Source organism: Mesoplodon mirus (genome assembly GCF_964341445.2).
Source record: "Mesoplodon mirus genome assembly, chromosome: 1".
Lineage (NCBI taxonomy): Eukaryota > Metazoa > Chordata > Mammalia > Artiodactyla > Ziphiidae > Mesoplodon > Mesoplodon mirus.
The window spans coordinates 25,934,517-25,952,524 of NC_138976.1; the positions used below are offsets into that span (position 1 = coordinate 25,934,517).

The 18,008-nt window shown below is 44.7% G+C and overlaps 1 long non-coding RNA gene across 1 annotated transcript in view; it reads right to left on the minus strand.

The window, feature by feature from the left end:
• Positions 1-18,008, minus strand: part of LOC309803486 — a 565,063-nt gene that overhangs the window by 12,075 nt on the left and 534,980 nt on the right. Inside the window, exon 8 of the long non-coding RNA XR_014293951.1 lies at positions 14,352-14,434. This is a non-coding gene — a long non-coding RNA (uncharacterized lncRNA). The remainder of the gene's footprint in view (positions 1-14,351; positions 14,435-18,008) is intronic.

Consider the following 18,008-nt stretch of genomic DNA (forward strand, 5'->3'; position numbering starts at 1 on the left):
GTCATGTTTTCCTGATTTTTTGCATGTCTGGTAATCTCTGATTGGATATCAGACATTGTGAATTTTACCTTGTTGGTGTTGGATATGTTGTATCCCTATATATCTCCAGTTTTGTTCTGGGATATAGTTAAGTATTGGAAACTTTGTGATTCTTTCAGGTCTAACTTTTACAATTCGCTAGGTGGGTCTAGAGCAGCACAGTTTATGACTAGTCATTCCTCACTGCTGAGGCAAGACCCTCCTGAGTACTTCACCCCATATGCCGTGAATTATGAGCTTTTTTAGTCTGACTGGTGGCTTTAGGCACTGTTCCCAGTCCTGTGTGAGCGCTAGGCCTTTTTTCTTCCAGTTCTTTCAGGTGGTTCTTTCCTCCACTTCAGGTAGTTTCTTCACATGATGTGTCGTTGATGCATGCACGGAGGGTTCTATGCAGATTTCTGAGGTCCTCTCACTGTGCGTTCTCTCCTCTCTGGTGCTCTGTATTACGAACTCTGGTTGCTTTGGTCCCCTGGACTCTCAGCTCCATCTCCTCTACTCAGGGAGTCTGCAGCCTCTGCCTCAATTCCCCCTCAAGTGCCACAGCCAGAGAACTGTCACAGGCAGTACATTGGGCCAATTTGCTTTTGCTCTCTCAGGCATGGTTGTCTTCTGTTTTGTGACTTCTATGTCTTGAAAATCACTGTTTTATGTACTCTCTTTCTTCCTTCCTTCCTTTCTTTTCTCTCTCTCTCTGTCTCTCTCTCTCCCTCCCCCCTTTATCTCTTTCTCGCTTTCTTTTCTCTTTCTTTCTTTTCTTTCTTTATCGTTTCATAAAAGAGGTAAATTGGTCCCTGTTACTCCATCTTGGCTGGAAGCAGAAGTCCCACATTCTTTTTTTGTTCCCTCATTTAAACAGTGTGTTTAGGGAGGTTTCTGTGGTGAGAGCAAAGAGGGGCCAGGACAGCTATCCCAGTTTCAAAGCTCAGTGGCTCCCTCTTCCATTGTTACCACAAAGAACTCAAAATGTGGCCTCTCTGTGTAGCCACTTAGTCTCTCAGAGCTAAGCTTTCTGCCCGCAGACAGTGTTTCCTAGAGATTTACAGGCTTTACATTCCAAGGTGGACAGGGCGCAGGTTTTTAAAAATAGAGAAACAAAAGATTGTGTTGAAGGGGACACCATTTGTGAAATGGCAGGACTGAGGGAGATGCCAGGGCAGATGCAGAGGTGAGGTGGAGGCAGAGGCCAAGGCCCGAGAGATGAAGATGCCAAACCTGGGGCCAAACGCAAGGCCACATGAGAGCCATGTCTAAGGAAAAGTCCATTCATTCACATACTCCATGTCTGGGCAGGGGCAGGCACAGAATAGAGGAGGCAGTCATGTATAAGAAAAGGCCCACGTGTGTCTATGCAGGATGTTGAGCACTGGAGAAGAACTTGGTGTTTGCAACACTTACATTCCTTTGCAGGGCTCCCAGGAAGGTCACTGTGGGGAGGCTGCCTGCTTAGGGACTACATTCCCAGTCCCCTTTGTAGGTGGGCATGCGGCTTAGAGGCAGGCCACAGAATGTGAGCGCCAGTGATGTTCATCTCCCACACAGGTTCATCCACATGCTTCTCCCCTTCCAGCTGGTTGGAATGGAGACCCCTGGAGACAGTAGGTGACAATGGCAGAGCCTGCAATATCTCGGGACTAGCCCACCTAACTAGGGCATGAACAATTTTTGCTATCATGATGGTGAAACTACAACGTTATGTTAAGAACATTTTCAGTAATGAAGTGACTTGATCATTTGGTAAATTGACCTTTGACAATCCAATTTCCAGCAAATTCTTCCTTGAGGGTATATATATATATATATGTGAATAACTTTGGCTTGCTTCCTTTGGAAAGACCAAGTGGTGTTTTGAGTAGAATAACACACCAGTTTTAGCTAAGAGCTGATTTTACTCATAGATTTAGATATTTTATAGATTTTTTTGCCCTGTGGTTAGATGAGGAAGGACTTGCCTCCATTCTTTTCCTTCCATTCACAGGATGCCAAGCCCCCTCTCATGCTCCCCCTACTCTTACAAGGAAGACAACTTAAGAGGAAGAAACCAAGGGAACTAGAGAGAGGGAGAGAGAGATGGAAATCACAGAGGAAACTCACTCAGTGTTGTCAAACCTAGACTAACGTAGATGAGAGAGACTCAAGGGGAAAAGGAAAGAACATTTTGCCCCGTCCGTGTGTGTGTGTGTGCATACTTGATTGCTGAATTACTAAAACATGTTCAGTAATGTCCTGTCTTTCTTAATGTTAAAGGCATAACAATGGATTTATAGGTCTAACTCCTTTATTTTATAGATGGACAAGCTGAGACCCATATAGACACAGCGCTGCTCAAGGTCACTGTTCATAAGTTGCAGACTTGGGATTTCCCAGATTCACTTGATTCAGACTTCACAGAGGCCCCCTCCCACTCCTCATGCCCAAATGCACATTTGAGCTACAGAACTTGCCTCTCTGTGAGCTGGTGAAAACCACAGGGTGAGCCTGCAGGGAGATAAGCTCCCCATCATCACTAGGCTGCCACCCAAACAGACTGCACAGTGCAGGGAGAATGACATGGCAGAGAGGAGCTTCCCACACAGGGCCCCCACCAGTGCCTCCCCGTTGCGTTTTTCAGGGGAATCCCTCCTGCCTTCAGCTGGTGGCCCCGGGAGGCAAAGGTCTTGAGTCACTCTGGCCGCAGCACTGGGCTGGTGACCACAGAGGGTGACCACAGGTCTGGGGAGCTGGGGCTGTCTGGAAAGCAGTTTCTCTTTTAATGTCTCTCTAGAGGTGGTACTCTCTGCCCTTCCCAGCCTCCTCCCAGTCTGACTGTTCTCAGCCACGCTGCGACCCTATCTTCCCTGGAGCCCACGGAGTGGCATGCAAATGTTCCAGGACATTCAGGAACCTCTCCAGCCCACTGAGGCTACCTCTGCATGTCTCACATGTTGGGGGCACTTTCGCTATTTCCAGAGAACACCAGTTGCTTTCGTATGTCTGTGCTTTAGTACAAGATGTTTCTTCTGTCTAGACTTCTCTCTCCAACCTGGACTGCTTAGAACACTCCCTCCTCATTCTTTTATTTTTTACAATTATTTATCTTTTAAAAATTGGGTAAAATATACATAACACGAAGTTTAACATTTTAACCATTTTTTTTTGTTAGTGACGGTTCAGTGGCATTAAGAACATTCACGTGGTCGTGCAACCATCACCACCATCCATCTCCAGAACTGAAACTCTGCATCACTTAATAATTCCCCATTCCTTCCCCCAGCCCCTGGCAACCACTGTTCTACATTCTGTCTCTATGAATTTGACTACTTTAGGTAACTCATAGGGGTGGAATCATACAGTGTCTGTCCTTTTGTGACTGACATTGCACCTAGCATAATGTCTTCAAGATTCATCCATGCCATTGCATGTGTCAGAATTTCCTTCTTTTTTAAGGCTGAATAGTATTCCATTGGATGTATACATCACATTTTGTTTATATCCATCTGTTGATGGACACTGGGTTGATTCCATCTTTTGGCTATTGAGACATAATTTGTGGCCTAACATATGGTCTGTCCTGGAGAGTATCCCACGTGTACTCAAGAAGAATGTATATGCCACTGTTGTTGGGCAGAGTGTTCTGAGTTATGTCTGTTAGATCTAGTTGGTTTATTCAGTTGTCCCAGTCCTCTAGTTCCTTACTTGTCTTCTGTCTGGTTATTCTATCCATTCTATCGAGAGTGGGGCATTGAAGTCTCCAACTTTTATTGTAGAATTGTCTATTTCTCCCTTCAATTCTTTGTCAGTTTTTGCCTCATACACCTTGATGGTCTGTTATTGGGTGTGTAAATATTCTTCCTCATTCTTAAGCCTCTACCCAAACACTCCCTCCTCGGGTGCCCTCACCCCTGCCTCCCTCTATCCTGGGCAGGGTCACTCTCCTCTGTGCTCTCACCATAACTTGGATACACCTCTGCGTCCCACATTCTGCTATCCTGAGTAATTTACATGTTTCTTGTCTCATTTAGTTTGTCTTGGAGGTCATAGAGTTTTGTCTACTTTACGTTTGCATCTTCAGAATCTGGCACAGCAGGTGCCCAGTGAATGTTTGTTGAACGGACATTTGTCATTGAATGCAATTGTTGTGTCATCCATGTTCTTCCTGGGATAAAAATAACTGTAGTCAGAAATTCTCAACACACCATTGCTTTTTGTATCAGTAACGTATAGCCTCCAAGGTGCGTGTTCTTCTCCCTCATTTGATCCGCACCCCAACCCTGTAAGGGAGGTAGGGTGGGATTTACAGCTCCACTCTACAGGTAAGAAAACTGAGACTCAGAGACTCAGGCTGAGTATCTTGCTAGAGGTCAAGATAGTAAGAGACAGAGCTAGGACTTGAGCCCAGGTCAGTCTGGCTTCTGACCAGGACCCCTTTCTCTGTGCCCACCGCCCTGCTGGGCTTGGCTCTTTGTGGCGGCCCTGGATGGGATCACAGCCTGTGTGTGTGGAGGCTGAGCCTCTTTTCTCTTGGGGAATTTGAAGTTTGCCTTTGGATGTGTTATGAGGAGTTCTGAGCATCTCTGAGATACACCTCATGAGATTATTTTAGAGATAGTGAATGCTGAGTATCTTGCTCGCTGAGGCACAGCGGGGAGTGGAGGCTCCAATCTGGGCTTCCCTGACTCCAAGTTTGATGTGCTTGCCATTTGATCTAATGTATCCTGGGCAGTCTTAGGATAGTCAAGAAGCTTTTTCATGTTTTGAGCTAAAATAGGTCCAGTGTGTCCACCCTCCCACTCTGGCCTCTGGAGCCCTTCAGAGTGAATCTGCTTTCTCTGCTCCTAACACCCTTCCAGGGATGTATATGTGTTTCCCTGAGCCTTCTTCCTCAGGCTGTATGGCACCAGTGCCTTCAAGTTCCTCCACTGCTTTTCTAGAGACCTCCCTCTCCAGGCCACCTCCCTCCCTCCAGTTTGTCTATTGGCTGGGTCTGAGTCACAGGGAGAGCACACCCATAACAGGGCATCACTGGGCTGGCAGGGAGAAAGACTGCAGAGGCTGTAACTGCAGCTTCCTCAAATAGACAGGCAGCTGGCTGTCAGGCAGAGAGCGGGGGTGTGGGGAGGAGAGGCAAAGAGAGCCCTGGCGTGTGTGATAGAACAAAAATAGAGGGGCTGGGGTTACTGTGGGCCAAGCTTCTTCCCAGCACATGTTTGCAGGGAGACTGGTTCAGGTGAGCCCACCAGGTCCTGTGCTGGTTGTAGGGTGAGCCCCCCGGGGGGGAGCGCTGGATGCTCCCAGGCTGTTCTGCTTCAGTGGTCGGAGAAGGGTTCGGAATGATGTTTAGCAGAGAGTCCGTATTGTGGTCCTTGAGACCTCGGGCAGCTGGAATTCTGTTTATAGCTCCCTTCCTTTCTGTTCCCGGGGTGCTCTAGAGATGTCTGGTTTTACTGGTCCATTGACTGGATGTGACAGTGAGGGGATATAAAGGACAAGGGATGACTAGAGAGGGTCCAGTGAAGGCCTCCTGGTTAATTTTCAAGTAAATGATGATAATAATTACACTTACCTTATAGGATTGCTGACCATATTAAAAAAGGCAATGCATATATATGCTTTGTGCAATCCCAACTCTGTACAGGGCAACTACACTTAGTACTCACCCCGTGAGGGCACCTGGTGGCTCTTAGCAATGTTTCCCTCATGACCCTTTGGGGGCCAGAGTGACATCTGTCACCTCCACGCTCTGAAAGCATTTGTGGGTTGAGAACTGGATGAACAGCAGGGCTGGATTTTAGTCCTGGCTGTAAGTTGCTGTGTGACCCAGGGAAAACTCCTTCCCCTCTCTGGGCCTGTTTTCTTTCCTGTTCCATGAAGGACTTGAGCTAGAAGATCTTTGAGGTCCTTTGGCCCACAGAAGCTGGGGGATCTGGGCCATGGGCCAGGGTGCTACTTTCTGATGCTCTGGACTCTTTCTTTAGGGAAAGGAACCTCTCTCTGCTCTCCCCTTTGCCGAGCTGGTCTGCTGGTTTCCTAGACTGGTCCGGCAATGCTGGACACGGGTCTGGAATGGGGGTTCTGAGGTCAAGACTGCTTCCCTTGCATGAGGGCAGGCGCCAGGACCTTGCTGCATGATGATTATCTTCATCACAGAGCCATAATTTGTTTTTCCACAGACCTTAGGATTGTATAAGGGGATTCCAGAAGCTTCACGTGAGCAGTGAGTACCCAGTATCCTGGGGCTGCCTGCCAGTAAGGCGACCTCTCTCAGTGTCTGCTGCCACCACCTGCTGATTGGGAGCTGGCTGCTGCCTGGCGCCCTTATGAGAGACTTGTCAGGAAGCTGGTGTTCACCTCTCGGGCATTTGCGAGCCTTCACTGTGGAGCTGTCAGCATGCTTGTGTCAAAGGGCTTCACCTGCTTGTGCCAGTGGAAGGGCCACACTCCAGGTGGCCCTCCTTGCTGCATTGGCTGACCCAGGAAAGGGGTGCTGCCTGGATTGCTTTCAGTGTCCTTGCCCTACCTGCCCCAGACAGCCCAAGCCATATCCTCAAGTCACAGGGAGAGTTTAGCATGTCTTGCTGTGACACATGGCCAGAAGGCAGTAAAACCCAAGCCCTCCTGGTGGGCAGGTGATCTTCGTAGAACTAGCCAGGCCTGACTCAGAGCTTCAGCCTGCCACCCTCCAACCAGCTGTTCCCTGGGCCACCACACAGAAATCACGCCATGGGGGATGGCATCGGGCTGCAGGAAAGCGTGTCCCTGGCTTGGGGGCCAAGGAGAGGAATGCAATATCAGCCTGGCACCAACTGGCCCAAAAGAACAGCTGACTCTCTGTAGGGAAAGCTGAGATGAAGTCCCAAGTTCAAGACTGGCCGGTAGCCCCAGGACAGGGATGGCTGATAGTCTGACCAACTGCCAAGGAGAGAGCTGGACCAGACCCTCTGAGGCGAAGCTCCTAATTCCACCCTCCACCTGACGGTGCATGACCTTCACTTGATTCCTGCCCCCCTTCTTCGGACCTCGGCTTCCTCATCTGGGCTGAATATGAAGGTCTTAAGAGAACAAATTTTGTGGTGTCTTTACTTAAAATTTGGGGACCCTGTTCCTCCAGCCTTTAGCAGAAATGCTACTACGAAGGGTGAGTGTCTGATATGTCATTATGTGCTGCCTGGGACATTCTCCCTCTTCACCCAGACTCCCCTTTTCTTACCACGTCCTAATCTGAGCTGGTACATATTCTCCTGTTTTCTAGAAGGAATACTACCTTAATTCTGGATTATAGGGAATGACAATCTGGACATTTCAGTGTCTAGTTGAAGAGGTTTGGGCTGACCAAGGAGGTTTTATTTCTAGTTCCAGCTTTCCCTGTGAGGTCTTGAGCAATTCTCTTCCCTGTCTGGGCCTCAGTTTCCTTCTTTGTAGTGGGAGGTGTTTGAGCCAGGTGATCCCAAGACTTCTTTCCAGTTTTGCCTCAGGGTCTCTAATTTCCCCTTGGAAATTTAACCTTTTTTTCCCTGTCTGTCTCAAATGACTGAGACAGTCAACAGGGATTAAATGACTGAGAAGCAAAACAACTTGGCTATAAACCGTCTCAGAAGGACAAGGAGACCTCTCACCCTAATGTGGAGAGCAGTTAGAGAAATGCAGCCCCACTCCCGCTGGTAAAAAGAGATGGGGTGCTCACTGTTCATATCTCACCCACGGTGGAGGGTTTGCAAAAGTGATCACACACAGACACATCAGGGGAGGGAGGAGGTGCTGGGTCAGCAGGGAAGCCTGGAGAATGTTTGTCCCCGAAGCAAAGTCAGGCAGGAAAGTATGCTTGGCACCAGGCCTTGCTGGGATTATCTTCATCACAGAGCCATAATTTGTTTTTCCACAGACCTTAGGATTGTATAAGGGGATTCCAGAAGCTTCACGTGAGCAGTGAGTACCCAGTATCCTGGGGCTGCCTGCCAGTAAGGCGACCTCTCTCAGTGTCTGCTGCCACCACCTGCTGATTGGGAGCTGGCTGCTGCCTGGCGCCCTTATGAGAGACTTGTCAGGAAGCTGGTGTTCACCTCTCGGGCATTTGCGAGCCTTCACTGTGGAGCTGTCAGCATGCTTGTGTCAAAGGGCTTCACCTGCTTGTGCCAGTGGAAGGGCCACACTCCAGGTGGCCCTCCTGTCAGCCTGCTCCGTGGCCGACAGAGCTACCCCAGCCATATCACTCATCCGCGCTGCCGACAGCCTGCGTGCAACTCTGAGCAGCTGGGTCTTTAGATTGCTGCTGGAGGGAAGCTTAAGCTTCTGCTGCTAATGAGCTGGGCTTTGAACAATGAGCAGAAGAATAGGAGGAAGAGCTTTGCCGATGCAAAATTGCATGGGAAGAGCCATAGCAAATCTGGGTAATACAAAGTAAACCAGTTTGCCTAGACTAGATCAAAGGTCCCATGTGACTGCCCACAGACCTGTGATGATGAGTGAAGAAGGGTCATCATTCACAGCAATGGGAAAAATAAAGTCCACAGGATGAATTTTGTAAAACTAATGTAGCTTGTGGAATTCTTCTTTATTTTTAGAGATATCCTTGCTGCTTTTTAATGTTAAAATGTTTTTTCCTTATAAAATGATGGTAATATTAGATAGTAGTTGGTTTTTAAAAATGTACCTATCTGATAATCCTATGTTAATCCTCTGTGATTAAAAAAATTGTTTTTATTGATCTGTGAATTCCAAAATCTAGGAACCGGTGTACTCTCAGAGGACTTGGAGAGAGGGCGGTGGGAGACAGGGCAGAAGTGGTAGGCAAGGGCCTGGGGTGGAACACCCTCATCTATAAGCAGCAGGGGAGGATGTGTATTTCATCCACTGTGGAATCCTCAGCACCTAGCACTTGGGTCAGTAAACATTTTCTGTAAAGGGTCTGGTAGTGAATATTTGAGGTGTTTTGGGCCATACTCCCTCTGTTACAGCTACTTGACTCTGCCTTCTCAGCACAAAAGCTGCCATAGACAACATGTAAATGAGTGAGTGGGGCTGTGTTCCAATAAAATTTTATTTGCAAAACCAGTTGGTAGGCCTGACTTGGTCCAGGGGTTTTAATTGGCTAACCCCAATCTCTGCTAGATTGATAAGAATACTTATCCTGTTCAGTAAGTATTTATTGAATTGATGTAAATTGTTTCTAGAGGGCAAAGAGGAGACATTGGAAGGGTCTGAGGTAGGATGTGTAAGGACCACTGCAGTAGACTGTGTAAGGTGGATGCGGGAGCATGGGGTAGAGCCATTGCACTCGGTAAGGAGCAGTGACAACATCCCAGGCCTGGAGTTGGGAGGGCTCAGCTTGGAGCAGTGCAGTTGAGAGGGAATGAAGGTGTGAGAGTAGCTTAGCTGATATTTAAAGGGAGTAGGAAAAGCCATGAATGGCTGGAATTTAAAGTCCCAATTCCTTAAACTCTGCTTTTTATGCCCCAAATCATGCTTCTAGAAGACAGAGCTCTAGTCTATCAGAAAAAGCCTGGCTCTCCCAAACCAGAATCTTGGCTTTTAAGACTTTTCTTGCTATGAATTTCAAAAGCCAAGAATTTGATTCTTTGCTTTCCCTTTACATTTCAGCTACGCCGGATTTGTTCTGAGGCAGTATGTCCTGAATGTCTAGCCTCCTGATTTTGTTTGAATGGGAGAAACGCTGTGCATTAAAAAAATGAGAATGCAAATGTACTTGCTAGGGTAAGGAAATATTTTTTGGCTGTATTTGGTACTAATAAGAGGCAGGAAAACCTTGGGAGGGTACGTCTCTTGGCAAAGGTATGATGAATCAGTTTGGACATCTGTGGTGATGAGGGTCATTCAATGGGGATGTCTGGTGGCCACCCAAGTTCACCCAAGTGGTGAGTCTGGCTGAGCATCCTGGAGTGAGCTGAGAGAGTAGAGGAATTCTCTAACAGTGGGAAGAGCCAGAAAATCTGAAGTGTACCCTTTGAAAAATGCTATCATTCATGAGCAGAAGACAGTGTTGAAGGCAGTGGAGGGGCCCCAAAATGCATGGAGCATCAAGATTGGGTCATGTCATTGAAACCAAGGAAAGAGAAACTCTCCAGGGGAAGGGCTAGAGAGCATCAAACCCTATGGTTTCTCTTTTTGGTTCACTCATTCTTTCACCAAACATTCAGAACTGCCTTCCCTGTGCTGGCTCTATTTTGGGACATTGGGATATAAACTCAGACCCAGCCCCTGCCCTTAGAAACACCTGACCAAGCGAGGGAAAGAGATGCAAACACAATTGCAGTTCATTTCAAGGCCTCCCACAGAAGTCTGGCTAAAGTATACCCCTTAGACCTCCCTATACACAGAGTAAAGGGAGATGGAATTCTATTTACCACAAAGCTGTTCAAAGATGGAAGGAGGATATTTTGGAGGTATCAATTTCCCTGTCACCCAGGATGTTCAAAGGTTGCTGGATGACCATCTGGTGAGACTATTACAAAGGAGATATCAACCTCATTTATGGCCTTTCTTCCAACGCTGAGTCAGGAAACAAATCTTATGATTCTGCTGCTCTTTCCCTGTTTCTCCAGGTAGACTGTCAGGCAGCTGTGGCTATGAATTCTGCTTGGGGGTTGCATTTCTAGGAGTGGAAAAGTAAGGAGAATAGCGCTGGGCATAGCAGGGACCCTGAGTCAGGCGGCAGAGCCGTACGGTCTAGTTCCAGCTCTGTCGCTGACTCACTGCAAGACCCTGGGTGAATCCTTCCCTTCTCTGGGCCTTAATGTCCCCTTCTGTACCATTGGGGGAGGTCGATTAGGTGTTTTCTGTGGTCTATCCCACTGATTCTCACGCTGACTCTGGGAAGGACCATTTGGTTTGCTTGCTTGTCATAGCTGTACTAAGATACAGTTCACATACCGCACGATTCACCCATTTAAAGGGTACAATTCAATGGTTTTTAGTATATTCATGGAGTTGTGCAACCATCACCATAACCAATTTTAGAACATTTTTATCATCCCCAGAAGAAACCCCATGCCCTTTAGCCATCAACTCCTAACCCCCCACCCCGGCCCTAGGCAATCACCAATCTTTCTATCTCTATAGGTTTCCCTATTCTGGGCCTTTCATGTAAATGGAATCATATGACAGGTGTTTTTTTGTGCCTGGCTTCTTTCATTTAGCACATTTCCAAGTTTCATCCATGCTGTAGCATGTATCACTATTTCATTCCTTTTTTTTTTTTTTTTTTGCTGAATGCTGAATAACATTGCATTGTGTACATATACTACATTATATTTGGGTTGTTTCCATTTTTCAGCTGTTATTGAGTAATACTGCTATGAGCATTAGTGTACATGTTTTTTACGTGGAGGCATGTTTTCAGTTCTCTTGGGTACACACCAGGGAGGGGAATTGCCGTATGATGCCTTCTCTGATCTTATATCCTGCACTACCCCTTACACTCCCTAAACTCCAGCCACAGTGGGGCTCCATCCACCCCTAAGCCGTGCTTTTAGGCCCCCCACGCTTTTGCCTACATTGCTGTTTCCTCTGAGAGGCTCTTCCCTCTCATCATTTTGGGTTCAAATACTACGTGTTATTCAAGGCCTAGCTCAAATATCACTTCCTCCACCGCTGCCTCCTGTGAGAGTCATGTGACCCCAAGGGCCTGTCTATTAACACTAGTCCTTTCCATTGTGGACTGAAATTATTCTGTGCCCAGGTCTTATTACCTTCCTAGACTGTACCCCTCCTGGCCTCATCTAGACTCTGGTTTTTGGATTCACTTTTATATTCCAAGTGCTCGCACGTAGCAGACCTTGCATAAATGTTGAATAGGGAGCATTTGATGTGTTCTGCTATTTAATGATTTGAGGCGATACCTCTGCACCCTCTATGGCTGTCAGGATCGTAAGAGCCCTTCCCATCTCCTCAGAATGAAGACACATTCTCCAGGCAGCACTTGGGGAATAAGGCTGAGCTGCCTTCAGTTTCTCTGGACCATTCCCCCTGTCTCCAGGCTGACATGGGCATCTCAGCCTTTCCTCACATTTAGCTGAAATCTAATGAATTACTCTGAAAAACAGGGTTATACATTTTGGATCCTGACTTCTTTGAGCATTGCTCATGACTTTGAAATTTATAAACATAGACAGCTGTCTTCCCAGATGACCTACCAAATCATATTCCCCTAGAAAGCAGAGGTCAATTAGATATGTAAGGCATCAGATAGTGAAATGGGCTAGATGACTTCCTGCCCCATGCAAGGTGGGGCGTGGCAGCGATCAATAGTCATCTGGTCTCAGATTGAACATTTCCAACAACAAGTAAACAACTTCCGCCCAGGGCCACTTGAAGGGTAGGAAAGTTCTTGACACTACACGAAAATCTGCCTTCCTGCAGCTCTCAACCGCTGTGCCTGGCTTGGGCCCCCAGGGCCCCTCAGATGATTTCCACTCCTTCTGTTCTAGCACAACCCTTCAAGTTTTGCAAACAGGACTGTGGCTTCTGTGTTTATCCTTATTCAGACAGAATAGCCCCAGTTTCTTCAGTAAGTTCTTAGTACATAATAAGAAACAGTAAAAATAATAAATAGTAAACAATCAATAATAATAAATGCTTTCAAATAAGAAAAATATCATAATACTGCAATAAAAAGTGACAATATTAAAGTTGCAGACTTAGTATCTGATCCCCAAGCACTCAGCATATACTGGGCATCGCGTCAAGCACTTCACATGGATTAACTCTTTCTAGTCTCACAACCACCATATGAGGTGAGGACTATGATGGTTCCCATCTGACAGATAAGAAAACTGAGACTTGAAAAGAATAAGTAACTTGAAAACCTCACCTAGCTAGGGGTAGAGGTAGGTTCTGAATGCAAGCAGCTCTTCTTGAGTTCAAGGTCAAATCTCCATGTGCCCAGCCTTACTGCTGGGCCCTGCCAGGCGACCATGACTTCTCCAGAGAGCTGGTTGCAGGCCTTGATCTCCTGTGGCCAGGAGACATGGGTTCCAGTGTGGACACTCCTAACTTGGGTGTGAATCTGCATGAGGTCCCCTCCATGCCTGAATCTTCGTAACTTCATCTGTTAAACATGGAACTAGCTGGTCTGTAAGGTTGCCAGTGGCTTGTGGTTTGAATATTCCAACCTTTCCAGAATGCATTGAACTCTTTCACATCTCTGGGCCTTTGAACTTCTGGTCCCATTGCCTGTAAGTTCCTTCTATTGTCTACTGCTTGACAAATAATTCCTCATCTTTTGAGACCTGGTTTGAATTATTGTTTCTTCTGTGTAGCCTTCCCTGAACCGCAGGGAAGGTCAGCCTCCTTAGCCCCTGTTCCCTAAACACTTGCATAAATCTCTGCTCTAGAACCTGCGATGGTCTCCTCTGATGAACAGTGACCTTCTCAAGGACAGAGGCTTGTTTATTCATCGTGGCAACCTCAGCACTTAGCACAGTGGGGTACAGTACTTGTCTTTCGAAGGACTTCAGAAAGGCCGAGTGGTTCGGGTGCCATTTCACTGTCACATCTGCTAGATGGCGCTGCAGCCCACAGCAGCGTCACCCCAAGGTCTGCAAAACTGCAGGTCCTGCCAGGGGGTGGTAGCCTCAGGCCAAGCTGGGAGATCACTTAGCCAGAAGCCCAGGAAATGTACAAGTTTCTATTTTCTCCTCATCTGTTCAGCTTTGAATGCTGCTGGGATCGAGCCCTTTATCTTTCCCATTCCTGAAGGTCTAGGAAGGCAGGGGCTGCTCCCTTCTTCCCTCCTCTGCTGCCTCATAGCAGGAGAATTTAGACCATTCCTTTCCTGTCTTTGGACTGTTCCAGGTTTATTGTCCCATGTGTGTAGGATCTGCAGGTTTCTGCCACGTGTCATTCTCACCTACTCCTCTGAATAAAGGAGGGCAAAGACACAGTTAAGAACCTCACAGTAATATTTCTGACCCAAATGGACTTCCATTTCTGATCCTTTTACTATTTATTTGAATCCACTTTGTTTTAATTTTTCTATTTTCGTTTATCTTCTTTCTACTCTTCAGTGTCTCAGCATGCCCTATACTCTGTCTTTCAATAGAGGGATGGCAGAGGTAAAGGCCACTGAATCTGGGTTGCCTGGGTCTGAATCTTGCCTTTGCTACTTGTTGTATGACCTTGGGCAAGTTACTTGACCTCTTGGTGATTCAGTTTCCTCATCTGTAAAATGGGGGGTAATAATAGCACCTACCCAAAAGAATTGTTGTGAGGATCATATGAGTTCTTAGTGCTTTACTTTAGAAGGGGCCGATGAACACTAAGTGCTTCTAAGTACTTATTATAGAGCTAACACCTGGAATTTGTTCATTACCTGTTGAACGTACCTCTATGTTAGGTCTGAGTCCCACGAAGGCAGGGGTAGGGTTTGTCCTGTTCACTGTCCCATCCTCAGCCCCCAGAAGAGTGCCTGGCATATGAGAGAGGCTTAATTAAAATTTTGAAAGAAACAAAATCCTGTTTTGTTTTTCCTTTATGATAAAAAAACTGAAATGATGATTTATAATTGCTTACCCATTTAAATTGGTTAGAATTTAAAATTGATAATACTTAGTGTTGGCTAGGGCGTTAAATGGGTACTTTCATTTATTGCTGGTGGAGTGTAAAATGGTTGAAGCTTTCTGGAAGGCAGTTTGACAATATGTAGAAAGAGCCTGAAAAAAAGTTGACTCAGTAATTCCACTTATTATTTTTTTAATCTGAGTGCTCAGATACGCACAAAGTTTTAAGTACAAGGTTGTTCCTAACAGCAGTATTTATTCTTTTATTTTACTTTTAATTTATTTTCTTCCAGTGTTATTGAGATATAACTGACATACAGCACTGTCCAAGTTTAAGGTGTATAGCATGATAATTTGACTTACATACATCCTGAAAGAATTACCACAACAAGTTTAGTGAACATCCATCATCTCTTAGAGATATAAAATTTTAAAAAAGCAAAAAAAACCCTTTTTTCCTGGTGATGAAAACTCTTAGGATTTACTTTCCTATCGTTTTGCATATACAACATACAACGTGCTAATTATATTAATCATGTCGTACATTATATCCATAGCACTTATTTATCTTATTACTGGAAGTTTGTTCCTTTTGACCATCTTCATCCAATTTCTCCCCTCCCCACCCCAGCCTCTGGTAACTACAAATCTGATCTCTTTTTCTGAGTTTGTTCGTTTGTTTTTGAAGTGTAATTGACCTACAACACTATGTTAGTTCCTGGCACACAACATAGTGATTCAATATTTCTGTACATTTCAAAATGAGCACCACCAGCAGTATTTATTCTATTAAAAAATCACTAACGATTGAACGGAATTACGTAGCTATTAAGTGATCTCTTCTGCGTGATAGTTACTAATGTGGGAAAACGTTCCTGATATAAGCGTAAGTGATGAAAAGTAATCTACAAAACTGGTTATACAGAACCAGTGTCCATTATTTAACCTCACTAGTCCCCATTTCCTTATCTATAAAATTAAAATAATAATAGTGCCTATCTCTTAGGATTGTTATGAGGTTTAGTAAAGCGTTTTTTATTAGTTCTGGCATGTAACAGCTCAATAAATGTTAGATATTGTTATAAAACATTTATCAGAAGAACCAGACTGGACGGAAATACAGCAGATTGTTAATGGTGGTTAATCTCAAATGGTGGGATTACAGGAGTTCTAATTCTCTTCTTTATGAAATAAAATATATGTAAAGCAGCTAATAACGTTCTGGACCCTAGTAGGTGCTCAAAAAAGCTAATCCTAACCCTAGCATTATTCTGTCCTCTATTTTTTCTCTCTCTCGCTTTAATAAGGGACAGGTATTACTTTAAAGTTTAAATAACTTTCAGCTTTAAAGTAAAGCTTTATATGTATTTTACACATAACGTAAATGTTACAGGATAAGCTTCACATATATGTTAAATATACAGCCCCAATGCCAGTTCTTCATAGTTGTTAATTAATTAACAGCCCTGACTTAACACGCACTCTGTGCCAGGCCTAGTGAGGTCATGTGGCAGGGGGAGCTGACTGGTGACCTTTGCCTTCAGCTGGGAGCTCAGGACAACCAACTCAGTTCTGCTTGCATCCTTCCCTTTGGGAGACACTCACGAATATTCCTTCCCTGTGGCCACTGTTGTTTTGATAACACATTCCTTCTATGACTCAGTAGTTTTCTCTTTCCCCATTTTTTCCTCAGACTTTCCTTTTTCACAATAAATTCCATGACTATCTTAACTGCCTTCTCCTGATTTTATCCGCCACCACACTCTTCTTTCCCATGCAAAACAAATAATTCATCTCTCCCTTGTAAATGAAGTCAAGATTGCTGATAATAAAAATTTCTACCTCTTTCAAGTCCAAATAAAAAATATATGACTAAGTTGGGATTACAAACCAGAGAGGAAAGGATGACTAATTTGATGAAAGATATTGGGAAATCTGACCAACTATTTTGGAAGAAAAAAATGAGATTCCTATGGCATACCACACAACAAAATCAATTCCAGATGGATTAAAGAATCACAGCTAGGAAAACCTAAAGAAGATATTGGTGAATATCGCATCTCAGGGTGGGGAAAACCTTTCTAAAGACTTATGATATACAGAGGTATATGTGCCAAAATAAACATAAAACATCTCCTCCACTCAAGAAAGTCTCAACAGAAAAGAAAACAAACATATTTGCAAGATTTACGACAAAGATGGATATCCTTAGGATAGAAAAAGTCTTTACAAATCAATGGGAAAATCTAAATAAGTCAACAGAAAAATGGGCAAAGATAAGCAAATTTAAAAAATAAGTGACAGGGCTTCCCTGGTGGCGCAGTGGTTGAGAGTCCGCCTGCCGATGCAGGGAACACAGGTTCGTGCCCCGGTCCGGGAAGATCCCACATGCTGCGGAGCGGCTGGGCCCGTGAGCCATGGCCGCTGAGCCTGCGCGTCCGGAGCCTGTGCTCCTCAACGGGAGAGGCCACAACAGTGAGAGGCCCGCGTACCGCAAAAAAAAAAAAAAAAAAGATAAGTGACAGACCAGGAGAAAATTTTTATAGCATATAAAACAGATAAAGTATTAAGAAAGCATTAATTGTTTAAAGAGCTCCTGTAAATCAATATTACAAAAGACAAAGAAAAACCAGCTAAGTCTCTGAACAGGCAAATCACTGAAGAAAAAGTGAAAATATCAACAAAGATATTTTAAAATGCTCAACCTCACCAATGACTAGGGAAATGCAATTCTTTTTTTAAAAAGTCACCTTTTTACCTAACAAATCAGCAAAAATTAAAAAGTTTAAAATAACCAGAGTTGTAGTGTATATGAGGGATGCAGACACTTTCATACTCTTACTGGTGAAAGTATATAAATTGGTAGGATCTTTAGGAGGGCAATTTGGCAGTAAATTTTAAAAATATTCATCCCCTCTGAATATTTGGAATTCTCCGATCCAAATTCTGCTTTGGAGGGTATATTCTTAGAAATACTACACTTGTGCCCAGAGATGTATGCAAAAAGGTTCTAACTGTTTATTGTAGTAAAAAGTGAAGGAAAAGATATTCACATATTTTAGAGAATGCTAACAGAAGTGCACACAAATGTATGTATGCATAGAATTGTCACTGTAGTTTTGGAAGGACTTGGAAATATCTCAGATGTCCAATAAAAGCAGATTATGTAAATAAATTATGTGTATCCACTTAATAGACTACTACTCAGCCTGTAAAATGAATGAGATAGGCCTATATGTACAGTTAGAGAAAGATGTTCATAATAATAAAACATGAATAATATCCATAACCATTACTTAAAAAAGCAAGTTGCACGAACATATCTATGAAACAGAATAAGACTCACAGACATAGAGAACAGATTTGTGGTTGCCCAGGGGGAGGACAGTAAGGGAGGGAAGGATTGGGAGTTTGGGATTAGCAGATGCAAACTATTATATATAGGATGGATAAATAACAAGGTCTTACTATATAGCACAGGGA